Below are 14,395 nucleotides of genomic sequence, written 5' to 3'. Positions count from 1 at the left end.
GAGCCACCAGAACCATGAGCAGAAATGCTAGCTGCTGACTTGGCAAGAAGATGGGCAAAGTTGGGATCAGAATTTTAATTAAATTCCAATCCTCTTCCCTTCCCCCAGTCCTGAAATATATCTAATACAGCTTGTCTCTGCCCCGCATAAAATACTCAAGCTGCCTCAAAAATAGCCAGAGGGCTGATGATCCTGTCATAATCTCTCCTTAGCTCTTTGCTTATGGTGTTGCCAAATTCCCAGCATTACCCAAGCATTAGCCCTAAATTCTTAAGTCGAGTATTTCCCTATGCTTACTAAGACCAACATGGAGACAATGACATGAATGACCCTGAATCAGGGTGAAAGGGAATTAAAAGAAATACAATGATTTCATGATAACCAATCAAGCAAAGCAAGGCAGGGATGAAGTGGCACAGCTGACACCAGGCCACCAGGGAAGTCTACGTTTTTACATAAAACCATTTGGACACAAACCAATACCCTAAGTACACTGGTCCTTTTAGCTTTATTGAACTTCAGAGCTGTGGGGGTCCTCAGGGACCATCTAGTCCAACCCCCTCATTTTTGAGATGAAAATCCAAGGGCCAAAAAAATTAAAGGACTCACTGAATTGTGTGGAGCTAGTTAAGGCAAGATTGGAGTCCGGACTCACATAATCTGGGTCCCTGTCCAGGCTCTTTTCACCAAATGGAAAGGAGAACATAAATGACTGGATTTTTCTCCTTCAAAAATACAGCATTACAAAAAACTTTTTGGGGAAATGGATATATTCATCGTTTTTATTGAAGTGATGTTTCATAGGTGTTAAATTTAATCAAATTGTACATTAAATACATGCAGTTTATTACATATCATTACTTCAATAAAGCTATCAAAACACAGCATTAATTGCATTATAGTAACAGTAAAAAATTTAAAAGATCTTTAAATGTTATTAGCTTATTAAAAAGATAAATTAGGGCCCTGTTGGGTCAATGAGATGGATATTTTTGTGAAGCTGTAAGTGTTCTACTTTGCAACAATAACACCCTTCCCTCAACCAAAACTGTCACTTCCAGCTACTGTTCTGAACAACAAAACATTTAGCTTTATCCTCAGTCTTACATATCTAAGAACTTTAGGAGAGATTATGAGAGTCACTGCAAATTCCAGGGGAGTCCAACCACTAAACCAGGTGTTTACTGTACCTTTTTTATGGACTTCAGGTGAAGCACACAGATATGCATGCTATCCAATGCTCTAAATATTTCTCTAACTGAAGTACAAGTCAAGTATATGTGAGTTTTAGAGTCCTAGTTTTTCAAAAAGAGAATATATTGCAGCAGTTTTTTTCGTGGATGATCAATCCAGCAGTAAGTTCACATGTTTAAACTGCCTTACAAAAAGCAGGTGGAATGGAAACTGCGGTGGCATCATTTTGTACTAAAGTTAAGAGTATGGACTTTGGAGTCAGAATGACTTGGGCATGGATGAAATTATACCACATATTAGCTAATTGGCCTGGGAACGTTCCTTCAATCTCTTTGAGCATTAGTTTCTTTATCTATAAAATATGGATAATAGCACCTTCTCAGAGTGAAAAGGAAGCAAATGCCTGGCACACAGGAAATTCTGAGAAAAGTTAGACCTCTCTACCCATTTCCTACTGGAGAATCCTGGGTATGACCAGATTGACTTTAAGAGTCTCATCAGGGCCTGGGGAAAAGATATCCTAAAATATTAAGGTTATTTGGCCAGTTGTTTTTCACAACTAGTTACTTTAAAGCACTAAAGGACTACTTATAGAATAAATTTTACAACTTGTGCCTATGTATTGGACCTGGAAAATAAAGTAACAAAACAAAACAAAAAAGCAATCACCAACAATCCTACTATCCTACCTCAACAACCACAATGATTTGGTTCTAGTTTTTTACTACATCTACACGGTTTCCATTGTGTTGACAAGATTGTTTTCATTTACCCCTTCTTCTGAAGCAGTGTCTTCCTGTCTTGCTTTTCCATACTATTCTGATCACTTATAAAGACCTTTTAAAGTTGAAGTAGTATAAAAGTATAAAATGTTGCCCTAAGAACTAGATTCTGCTTTGACACCACTCCCAAACATCATCCTCTAGATAGAAAATTACTGACTCTTTCTGCTAGATATCAGGAAAAATAATTAGAAATACCAATTAATCCCAAAGAAGTGTAGAAACATCTGCATTAAAACAAAAAGATTGTTCTGTGTCTTTCTCCTCCATGACAGGTAACTGAATGGTTCACATCAGGTAAGCAGAACATCCATGTCCCAGACAGCAGGGTGGGGAGGAGCCCTCACCAGGAAGAGTGTCTCTCAGCTGTGATCCCAGCACTGGGGCTGAGGATGGAATCACTGCTGACTCACTAGCAAGCACCAAGCTGCTGGCTGAGCTATCATTTCCTATAACTCATTCATCTGACACTGCAGAAAGCAATTTATCCCCATGCCCCACCCCCTACCACTCTAATCCTCCCAAAATAAAGCCCTACCACTAACTGCTTCCTGTCTCTGCATAAAGCTGTATTTTTGAAAAAAAAAAATTACATTCAGACTTGCCATAGTAGTTATAAATGGAGGCATTTAATGTGATACATATTTCAAAGGCTGGATGAGGGAGGGAAGAATCTGGAAATACCTGAAAGCAATGTACCAGGAAGGGGATGTCTTTGCATGTAAACCCCTCAGACTACTTAGCTCTGACTTTACATAAGAAGATACATCAGGAGTCCAGGGGTCAGTGAAATCATGATACTAGTTATGCTGAAAAAGGGCAGGCCAAGTAGCAGGATGAAATGTTGGAAAAAAACATGGATCTTGAGATTAGAAAAATCTGAGTTCAAACTTGCTTGTGCCATTTACTTCCTGGCTCTTGGGCCCTGTTTAAATTAACTTTATCTCTTTAAGCCTCAGTTTCATCAAATGTAAAATGGGAATAATTATCTTTATTACCTCATAGGCTCTGTTTAGGATTAAATGAGATAATCAGTATGAGGCATCTAACAAAGAGCCTGCTCCACAGTAAATCTTTAGTAAATTTTAACGAATATCATCATGTCTATTCTGGTTACGTCTTGTCTGGCAAAAAGGTGGAAAAAAAAAAAGCAATGTTCATTCCTTCATCTTGTACAACTATTTGCTAAACTGTTTATGTATACCGTCCTAACAATGACAGGGGCATTCTTAGAGGATAAGGCACACCTTCACAGATGTACAGGCCTCCAAAAAAGAGAAAGCCATCTTCCTCACATGCAAGCTTAGGGTAAAGAACATTCCTACATGAAGTCATTCCTGTTTGTGACACAGTCAGAGAGCAAGGATGCCTGACTAGCTATGTTTATTCAGTTTTTGGTATTTTATATGAACTTCTCCCATACATTCCTAATGTTAAATACTAAATATGATGAGGAAAGCTCTTAATGAGAGTTCAGAGCTGCCAGAACAACCAGGGCGTGAGTGACAGGATACTTGGGAGAAGGGAGGTACATGGAGCTTAGCCCCACACTCAGCATTTGATTTTACCTTATGGAGACTTGATGATTTTATATAATATTTATACTTATATTATTATTCATAATATATTGTTATATTTATATTATAATATATTGTTATATTTTTATAATTTTATATTTGCTAATTTCATAGAGCTTAAGGCTCTATAAAAATGAGAGTATAGCTATAAAGAAAAGTCAAATTTCTGGCAGTCACAAATTTAGGTCCCACCAAGAAGGAATAGTACCAGTAAATAACCAAAGGCTATCATTTGGGCCTCTGACAAGCTACACTCTAGAAGAGGAGAAAAATGTGAGGTAAACCATGTTTTACAAAAATTCCAATCCAATCCAATAAGCTAAGTCCCAGACTGAATGGATATAATCTCCCACTCTAGCTGCTTGCCAGAAAAGATAAGATTACACTTCTTTAGAAAAGGATAACATCATCCAGAGACTACAATTATTTACATACATTGCCCAACATTCAAGTAGAAATTATCAGAAATTCCAAAAACTGCAGCTAAGAGAGAGAGAAAAAAACACAATAGAAATAGGCCCACAGGTAACCCAGATATTAGAGTTACCAAACATATGTTTTGAAAATAACTGTGCTTTTTTTGTGCAAGAAAAAAAGATGACAAGATGGAGAATTTCACCAGAAAACTGGAATCTATAAAAAAGAATTAAATAAAAATTCAACAACAAGGCTGGACACAGTGGCTCACGCCTGTAATACTTTGGGAGGCCGAAGCAGGGGGATCATGAGGTCAGGAGTTCGAGACCAGCCTGACCAACATGGTGAAACCCTGTCTCTACTAAAAATACAACAATTAGCCAGGCATGGTGGTGCACACCTGTAATCCCAGCTACTCAGGAGGCTGAGGCAGGAGAATCGCTTGAACCTGGGAGGCAGAGGTTGCAGTGAGCCAAGATTGCATCACTGAACTCCAGCCTAGGTGACAAAGCGAGACTCCATCTCAAAAAAAAAAAAAAAAAAAATCAACAACAAAAAAGCACAATAAATAACACATCTTCTTAATAGATGTGTTTAGCAACATATTTGTCAGAAGTAAAGAGAAGATTAGTGAGTAAGAAGACAAACAAATAGAAATTATCAGACAGAAATATGGAGAGCAAAAAGTTTGAAAGAAACAGACAAGAGAGTAAGAGACATAGAATTTTGTGAAAGAATTAACATACTGGAGTCCCTGAGGCTGCAGAGAGAGAAATGGACAAAAGCAATATTTGACAAGATAATGGCTGCACACATTTTCAAAACTGACATGATTATAAGCCACAGATTCGAGAAATTCTAAGTTCTAAATACAAGGAAATAAAGTTAGACACATCATAGTAAAAATGCTGAAACAAGGAAAATTTTAAAAAATATTACACACTAAGATATATTACCTTCCAAAAAGCAAGAAAAATACGGACAGCTGACTTATCAGTAGAAACAATGGAAGCCAGCAGACCATAGAATGACATTTTTAAGTTGCTGAAAGAAAATAAATTTCCAGCCTAGAATTCTACAACCTGTAAAAATATTCTTCAAAAATGAAGGCAAAATAAGGATGCTTTAGGCAAATAAAAACTCAGATTTGTTGTTCCAGATGCAAACTAAAAGAAATATTGAAGGAGAGTTCTTTAGGCAGGGGAATTTATAGTGAAGGTTAATGCAAATTTTTAAATTTTAAAAGAAAATTTATTTTGTATTTTTAGTAGAGGTGAGGTCTCACTAAGTCGCCTAGGCTGGTCTCAAACTTCTGGCTTCAAGTGATTCTCTCACCTGGGCCTCCCAACGTGCTGGGATTACAGGCATGAGCCATCATATCTGGCCACAAGTTCTTGTTATGGTTATAGCATAGTAGCCAAATTTGAAATCAATGAATCCCAGATAGAGAAAGTGGTATATAGTCTTTGTCTCCCTGAAAACTAGATAGTTCAAAGGAAATCAGAATGTAGAAATGGGGTAGACCTAATTTATCACTAGCCCAAAGAACCCAGAGAGATACCATGTTGATTTGAAAGCTATCCTCTAGCTCCCATTCCAAGATGCCACTATACAAAGAGTATCTGCTTAGACTCTCCTAACTCCACCTGCCTCAGGATCTGAATATGGAGTTGGTTCCTTTTAGCTTCCCGATGACTCTTCCAGACCTTGGGCCTCCATGATCTTACAAAAAGTCTTTGGTCGAAGTCCTGCTCCTCCTCCTCTCTTTTACCTGATAGTTTCCCAGTCATTTTCTCTAGCTTTACAAAGACTTTACTAGCCTCAGCCCATGGTTCCATATGGAGACTTCAGCCTCAAAATCATAAAGCAATGCATTGTGTGCTCTGATGCTAACCTCTTGTTCTTCCTTCCAGCTTGCTCATACTGCTCTACTGTCTCATGTTCTTTTCTGCTAGTCAGTCTTCTCTGATCTTGACATACCTCTTTATCCATCTTAGGCTGTCAATGGTCAATCATGTCCATTATTCTGCCTGTGCTCTTGACTGCCTCATCCTCTGAGTCCTTGTCAGCTTTTCTTGCAAAGTCTTAACCTTGGATGAACTCTGCCACTCACCTTCTGCACCTTCTCCAGAGCAGCTGAGCACTAGTTGAGACAAGCACACTCTAGGACAACTCGCTAGTAATGTAACAGAATTCTTTGTCATCAACTACAAATAGCATCAAAAACTCCATGGAGATCCTATGTTCCTCAATTAAATTAGAACACTCCCCAAATCCACAAATGTAAATTTCCCACTTTCCTCAAGGCCCTGATCTGCTATGTCTCCACACTCTGCTACTTACATTCCTCCCTCCTGCCCCACGGCTACTTCACATAGAATATGAAAGCTGTAACACGGGAGCTTCCTCAGTTTTCTCCTTTCCCATTGCCAAATACATCAACTCTTTCCCATGGGCTTTTTTTTTTTTTTTTTTCTTGACACTGTCTTGCTCTGTTGTCCAGGGTGGAGTGCAGTGATGCAACCTTGGCTCACTGCAACCTCTGCCTCCCAGGTTCAAGCAATTCTCTTGCCTCAGCCTCCAAAGTAGCTGGTATTACAGGCGTGCACCACCACGTCAAGCTAATTTTTATATTTTTAGTAGAGGTGGGGTTTCATCATGTTGGCCAGGCTGGTCTCAAACTCCTGACCTCAAGTGATCTGTCCACCTCGGCCTCCCTAAATGCTGGGATTACAGGCATGAGCCACTGTGCCTGGCCCCAATCTAAAGCAATTGGATTGCTTTAAATTCAATCCCTTCACTCTTTTCTGGAATAAAAAGATGTTGATTACATTTATGTCTTTCTGGTATTTTCTGTAACTCTTAACCAATTAAATACTGTCCATCAGCACTGAAATTTGTCCTTGTCTCCATCATCACACACACAAAAGGAAAATACCTACTGTAGCCCTGATCCCACTCAAGCTATCACCTGGGTCTTCACTGCTCTTCACTGCTCTTCACTGCTCTTCACTGGCACTGAAACAAATTTTGCTCTACTGCTATAAGTTCCTCATCTCCTGCTCATTCTTCTACTTTCTATGTTCTAGTTCCTCTGTCAGTAGAGACTGACGAGCTACAAGTACCTAAAGGCAATGGACATTTTCCAGTCCTATTTCATTTGACTGCTCAGTAGCTTTAGACGCAGTTGACAGTTCACAGCTTTTCCAAACACTGCCTTTCCTTGCTTTTCCTCATACCACATTCTTCTGATGGTTTACCCACCTCTCTGTCTGCCTGTTTGTCCCCCATTAGTTTTCTAGATACAAGAATGATCTTTTCAGAATATAAACCTAATCACGGCATCTCATAATCCTCCAGTAAACTTCTATTACTCCTAGGATGGGGCCCAAATCTTTTAAATGTGGCCTTCAAGGTTTTTCAGGTTCTGAGTCCTGCCCCCTCTCACAAGGAGTCCTGTCTCACCTCGGGCCTCTATCCCTTTTTTCTTGTGCTTCTACCACCCTGCCTCTGTGTTCAGCCCTGGAATATGTCATGTCATGCCACCTACCAAGCCTTGCTCCTCCTTTCCCTCTATGATGGCCCTTTCTGCCTCCCATCCTTGTCCTAGTTAAGTCCCCCTAATTTTTTAGAAAATAGGGAAGATTTTTCTTCAGTCCCTTGGGTCAAGTATATCTCACAGTTGTCAATTCCTAAGACAACTGTAAATCAACTGTGAATAAAGGAATAAGCCGAAGAATGAACCACGTGTCCTGAATCACCATATCCCCGCTGAATCTCTTAGCGCAAGGTTAGCATTTTGGACTCCAGTTTAATTTAGATTGATTTGGTACCACTAAACAAACAACAGAGGGCAGCAGACCCAGGGGGGATGGGCCCGTGGGGCTTCCACTTCCCAAGAGCATGGACTCTTTCAGCTGAGAATGCTGTAACTAAAGGAAGAAGAGGGGGTGGAACTAGACCTGTGGCACAAAGAGCACCATTCACTCTGTAGTCTATGACATTTCAGGGGCACTGCTCTTACTGTAGTCAATGAGAATGATGGCACCTGGCGTCACAGGAATTATCCATTTACGAACTATGGGTCATGAGAGCCCCAAGAGACTAAACAAAAAAGGAGCAGTGGGTTTACGTAAGTTGAGAGAGACGAAAGAGAAGCAAGTTGATTGCTATACCTTGGAGCCTATCAAGACAAGGAGGGTTGTAATTGAAGATCAATTATAAAAGGGAGGTTTAGGTTTATATAGCGTTCATGTGCCTAGATTCTAAGCAGTGTGTTCTGGGCAGGGCTTTAGATCTTAATGATCACCATCAGTATTTAATGAGAATAGTATGACAGCTTGGCTGACACCACAAGCTTTGGAATATAAGAAGGTAATATCCACTGAATTGCAGGCCTTCTTTCACCTTCCATATGTGGTAAGAAGACTAGATTATTAATCATCACTATATATACAGATTCCAGGAGACCCCAAAGTAGAGCTGGGGCAGGCTACTCTGGGCCCTTCTGAAAAGCATGGGTGCTCCTTGCCTCCAGTCTCACCAAGTAACTCTTGGCTGATGTGGTGTTTTAAAGGAGCAGAGGCTTTTTCATTTAAGGAATCGCTACTGCTACCCCACCCTCCACCTCATGCATGCAGGTTCTGTGTGCAGGTGCCACATCTGAACAAATAAATACATCCTCTCTCACTGTGGGCCATGAGGAGATTGCTGAAAGGCCCCGACTCTGAGACCCTTCCTCCTTCTAGGAATGTGGGTTCCCAGGTAAGAGGAAGAGGCTTCTAGCACTGTTATGTTTCTGACACTTTATAATTAACCGTCTAAAACTCTGCCCCGTGGCATGTGGAGGAAATGACGAAGCAGGTCTGTGACTCACCTTCCACACAGCTGAAGCCCTGCTGACACATCAGAATCTGTGAAATGTGCATTCTAAAGGAGCAAGTAAGGGCCTGATGGGAGCAGTGGAGACTCACACCATGAGGAACAAATCAGGGATGATTCTTCTCCCACCAACACTGGCAGCAAGAGAGGAAAGAGGCCAGGAACCAGGAGATCTGGGGTCACAGACTGGCTAGCTAGGTGGCCAGAGACAAGTCACTTCGCCAATCTGGACTGATTTTATGCAATACAAGGGGGCTGCTAAATTAAAACTGTAGAAACCTGTTTTTTGTCTAAGAATCCATGTTCTCCTCCTGATGGCTAGAGGGATTCCTACTTCCCTATCTAGTGGGATAAACATCCTGGTGTAATTCCCACTGCTCCAGGCTCTTTCTCCTCCATATCCAAGCATTTCAAGTCACTATTATCATAAACAAACCGCCATTCCCTTGACCTTGAGGCTGCCTCTGCTTTCTCTCTCTCCCACTTCCTTTCTCCGCCCGGCTTCTTTGAAGAGAAGCCTGAGTCCATATTCTCCATTTTCTCACTTTTCATTATATTTGTAGCCCACTCTAGCCTAACTTTAATGACTATGCATCAACCACCTAATTGCCAAATCCAAGGCAATCCTCATTTTAAATCTTCCTTCATCTCCCTGAGGCATTTAATCTCAGTGGTCATTCCACCAGATCTTCAAACTCCACCTGTGACTCCCCTAGTTCTCCCCACCTCCCTAGCTGCTCTTTTTCATCGTCTTCCCAAATTTGTCTTAACATGCTTGCCCATTGGATGTGGTTCTTCCCAGTTCCATCCCGGGTCTCTAGGGATGTGCTCACATGACACCTACCTTCTTCACTACCACCAATTCACTAATCCTAGATCACACGTCCACCACACACCAGTTCCAATCCAGCTGTCCAACTCCCTGCTAGATATTTTGACCTTCGTAAAATATAGGCATTTTAAATTCAGTAGTCTAAAATTGAACTTAAGATACTTTGCCTTGACTTTTCCTCCTGCTGAATTTCCTGCAGAGCACAGGTTTAGAGCTCGGAGTACCTGGCTTCCAACGTAAGCACTACCATTTACAAGCCATGTGACTTTGGGCATGTTACTTAACTTTCAAATTTTCTTGTTTTCCTGCCTGCAGTGAGGATAATAATAGCACTAATATTATTACAATTATTGAATGAGATAACCTATATAAAGCATGTAGCCAAACCCCTTGCGCCTGACAAGAACCCAGTAATTAGGCCGGGTGCAGTGGCTCACATCTGTAATCCCAGCAATCTGGGAGGCTGAGGTGGTCAGATCACTTGAGGTCAGGAGTTCAAGACCAGCCCGGCCAACAGGTGAAACCATTTCTCTAGTAAAAATACAAAAAATTATCTGGACATGGTAGTGTGTGCCTGTAATCCCAGCTACTCGGGAGGCTGAGGCAGGAGAATTGCTTGAACCCGGAAGGTGGAGGTTGCAGTGAGCTGAGATTGTGCCACTGCACTCCAGCCTGGGTGACAAGAACGAAACTCTATCTCCAAAAAAAAAAAAAGATTTACAACTATTATTATTGTTATTGCTATTTTTCATATCCTTCTCAGGCACTTGTGTTTTAAGCCTGGGAGTCTTCCTAGACGGCCCCGTCTCCATCATCCTCTCCTTTGAACCTGTCAGTACATCCCATTGCTTCTATCTCTTCATTTGTGTAGAATTGACTCTTCATTGGTTTCTGTTCTCCTAGACTTCTAGTGCATTCTCCACAGTGCCACCAGAATGATCTTTCTAAAACACAAATGCTATCATGTTACATCCCTGTCCAAAAGCACTTTAATGGTTCCCGAAGGCCTATGTGTAAAGTCTAAATTCATTTCCAAGATTTACAAGATCCTTCACAATTCTATTCTAGCTAGCTCCTCCATCTCACCTAATGATACTTCCCCACCTGGATCCCAAAGCAGTGTCTTCTGCACACGCTATTCTTTCTAAGATGTCCTTCCTGAAAACTGTCTATTCACCAGCTCAGAACTTACCCGGCCCTCTCCCCTTTCTCATTCTTCCCTCTTCAGCCACACTGCTCTGCTCAGGACAGCTAGTCATACTATGATATTGTATAAATACTTCTATTGCAGAACTTATCACTCCACAGCAGTGTTACTGATTTTCACATTTTCTCTATTGGGCTATGCCACTTAAAGGATCATTTTCCTCTTTACTGCCACGATCAGGCACAGGGCCTGGCACCCGGCAGGTCCTCAGTAAATACTTAATGAATGGAGGAAGAAATAAAGAAAGAAGGTAGAACACTGACAGGACTGCGCTAAAATGGCACACAGGCCACATCAAAATGAACAGCTCTCCACCATCAACCCAACAGCGAATCTTGAGTCTACCATCATTCTCCTCCAGCGCTGGCACAACATCCTCATTAGCCTCCAGTTCATGAGCTTCAGGTGCTGCAAAACCAAGAGGTTCTCTATAAGGCAACAGATGCCTCTTTTCACACCTACCCATCATTAACAAACTGCCCACCAGAAATGGGCAACACAGGCCAAATAACTAAATGATTTCTGTCAACCTCCCCATCTCCACCACTGAAATTCCTGCTTACTTTGCAGCTTTCCCGGAGCAAAGGGAAGGAAAGCAGGGCTATTCCTGAGATTAGAGAGTGGATATATGGGACTGGCAGAGAAGAATCCTATATGACTCTTCACTACCTAACAAACAAATATAAAATGAAAATCAGCTTGCCTAATGGCTGGGTTATGCCTGAAATTATGCAATGGGAAATTCTTTTCTTTGGCCAATGGCCTTTTTTCCAGTTATAAATTAAGTAATGATAGAATATACCATAAGCCAGAAACCAGTATGAAGACATTTGTAAGATCTGATCTTACCTAGCATATCAGAACATGCTGGATTCTGACAGAAGAGAAAAAAGCGCAGGTGGCAGTAGATACTATGGGAGAGAGGAAAGAGGAGGCTGGGGCTATGGAAGTCTGGGTGATCCTTATTAATGCCTTGCTCTTAAAATCAGTGTTTTCCTCAAAGTTGGATCAATTTTATTTGAGTTATATTTTATGTACATGATAAAGCTGTCGACTTAAGTTTTCTGAAAATTAAAAACCTCTTATGCAAGGTTTTCACTTTAAGTCTGGATTTTCTTAAAGCAAAGCACACCAATATCTGAATCAGTAATACTTTGGTTACATATTAATAATTCAAAAAGGAACTGAAATTAAAAAGAGTTAGGTAGGAAGGGACAGAAAACAGGATCTAACCTGTCTTTGCCAATTCCAAGCAAACCTGGACAAGAATCCCAGGATCTGATCTGTGATCAGAACCACTGCTCTGGGGACCATAATTCTAGCGACAATTTGTCTACAAGTTTTTGCCTTTCTGCCCTAACTCAAATTGAATAACATTCATTTTAAAGCAAAATTGTCCTAGAAACAATCCTCATTAATAGTGAAAATAATACAAGAAACTAATGAGAATATGAGCCTGATATGTAAGCAGAAAATCTGCTATCTGGGAAGATGACAAAATATATAAGCCTCTTAAGACATCAATATAATAACTTGCTTTGTGAAAGTATAATGCAAAAGGAACCTTCTACAGTCGAAATATATATATATATATATATACATATATATACATACACACACAGCAAGAGACTGTTGTGGCAGAAATGAACAATGGTGTCTCCTTTTTTCAGGGGAACCGAAGGGTTTTCAAGGCTAACTAATGACAAGATAAATTAAAAGCCTTCTTTTTTGGTTATCTCCTCCATACGCATATCCCAGCCAGACCGGGCTCCTCCCCTTCAGCCTCCAGGAAAAGGTGCCATTCTAGACAAAGGAAGGGCTCAAGGTTCCAAGGGATGACCCAGATGCCAAAGGACTCAGCCTGTCTGTGGAACACTGGCTTATTCTACCAGATGACCTGCTGAGGCTGCCACATGGCCTGCATGTGACATTCTGTTCAGGATAATAGGGCCTGGGTCTATGCCTGGTTCTGCCCTTTGGGCTGGGATGACAGAAGTAGAGTATATTTGTTATGATGCTACTGACTTGTCTGATGCAACCACTGTGTAGCCATAGCTTTCAATGTACTCCATGGAGCCTTTCCAGGCTTTCAAAGAAATGAACAATACCCTGGCAAAGAAGGACTGAGGATGGGCTGCTGCTCCTATTCCTGTCTGACGAAGGTCAAGCAGATAAATTAAGGGACTTATGATCCAGGAGTGGTGAAGCCAGTGCAGAACCCAGATGTCACAACAGAGTTCAATGATCTATGTTAGTAACACTGCCAACAACAATGGGATTTCACTCTATTTTAAAAGGTTCACGTCTTCAGCCTTGATATTCTGCAAAGTGCCTCATCAGAGGTTCTCAGGTAATGTCATGCTTTAAAACAGTTGGTGATGAGTTTACAGAAGGGTTAAAACTCTAACGACCCAGAGGAAGAGAAGTGAAATTTTAAAAGCCAAGAATTTTTAGTCCCAAGTCCTTTGGTTTTTGGTCACCAAAAATAAGGCCTTTGTATTAATATTTGCCTTCTGTATTTGCAAATACAGTAACAGTTGCCTGTCTCTAACAAATGTAGAGAAAGATTACTGATTGCTCAGAAGGATCTAGAGCATTAACCTTATCAGGATTCTGTAAGTCAATCCTAACTTGTTTCTTAAAATGTACTTCCTGGGTGAAGGGTACATGGAACTCTCTGTACTATTATTACAACTTCTTGTGAGTTCATAATTATTTCAAAATAATTATTTTTTAATGTATTTTGTCCTACTGATGGAAATGTGGCCCATGGTAAGTTAGGTTCCATTTGATAGATCTGGACTAAAAATGGAGCTGTAACCAAGAATGAGAATAATAAACAGCCCAGGTGAATTTTGTGTCCTGCGAAGCTCAGAGAGGTCCCAGGCTAAGCTTGAGTCAGTGCGCCTGTGCCTTACCTGCAGCCTTTTGTCTAGGCTCCGTATCTGATGGACTATGAAATTCTGAAACCTCTGGGTCCACAGAGGCAAAATGGGAGTTTAGGTCAATCCATGCAAGTTCTTAAAATCTCAGTTCCTAATTTTTACTAAACTGATGCAAGACCAAGAGGGTATTAAGCAAACTCAGCCCTTGCTGCTGTCAGGGATGGAGCCTGACAAGCATTGAGCAGTGGAGTACGGGGTAGAGAACATGGCTCTGGAGCCAGGCTGCCCAGGTAGGTGCCCCAGCTTTGCTGTGCAATCAGTGATCTGACCTTGGGCGAGCTAGTTCACCACTTGGTCCCTCCTTTACCCTGTACATTGCGGATAGGATCACACTAGCAGCTACTCATAGAGTTGCTGAGGACTGAAGGAGTTCTTGAAAGAGTTTACCAGAGATCCTGGCACATGGTAAGCACCACAAAAATCACTATTAGACCAGGTGAGTACCAGGAAGCCTGTTCAAGGCTAAAGGTACAACCTTGAGGAAGGGTGTGTGGTTCTAATGCCAGAGATAATTACGCTTCAAACACTATTATATTACCCTTATCTACATGTTTTCTCAC

The 14,395-nt window shown here is 41.0% G+C and overlaps 1 protein-coding gene across 15 annotated transcripts in view; it reads right to left on the bottom strand.

Annotated features, from left to right (window-relative positions):
- The window catches only part of SEMA6D (semaphorin 6D), a 585,453-nt gene that overhangs the window by 14,738 nt on the left and 556,320 nt on the right, over nucleotides 1-14,395 (bottom strand). The gene's annotated exons all lie outside the window — the stretch shown is intronic.

The sequence above is a fragment of the Pongo pygmaeus genome, chromosome 16 (genome assembly GCF_028885625.2).
Source record: "Pongo pygmaeus isolate AG05252 chromosome 16, NHGRI_mPonPyg2-v2.0_pri, whole genome shotgun sequence".
Taxonomy (NCBI): domain Eukaryota; kingdom Metazoa; phylum Chordata; class Mammalia; order Primates; family Hominidae; genus Pongo; species Pongo pygmaeus.
Note: the sequence above shows the minus strand (reverse complement) of the source record. Positions and strands in the feature narration are given on the sequence as shown.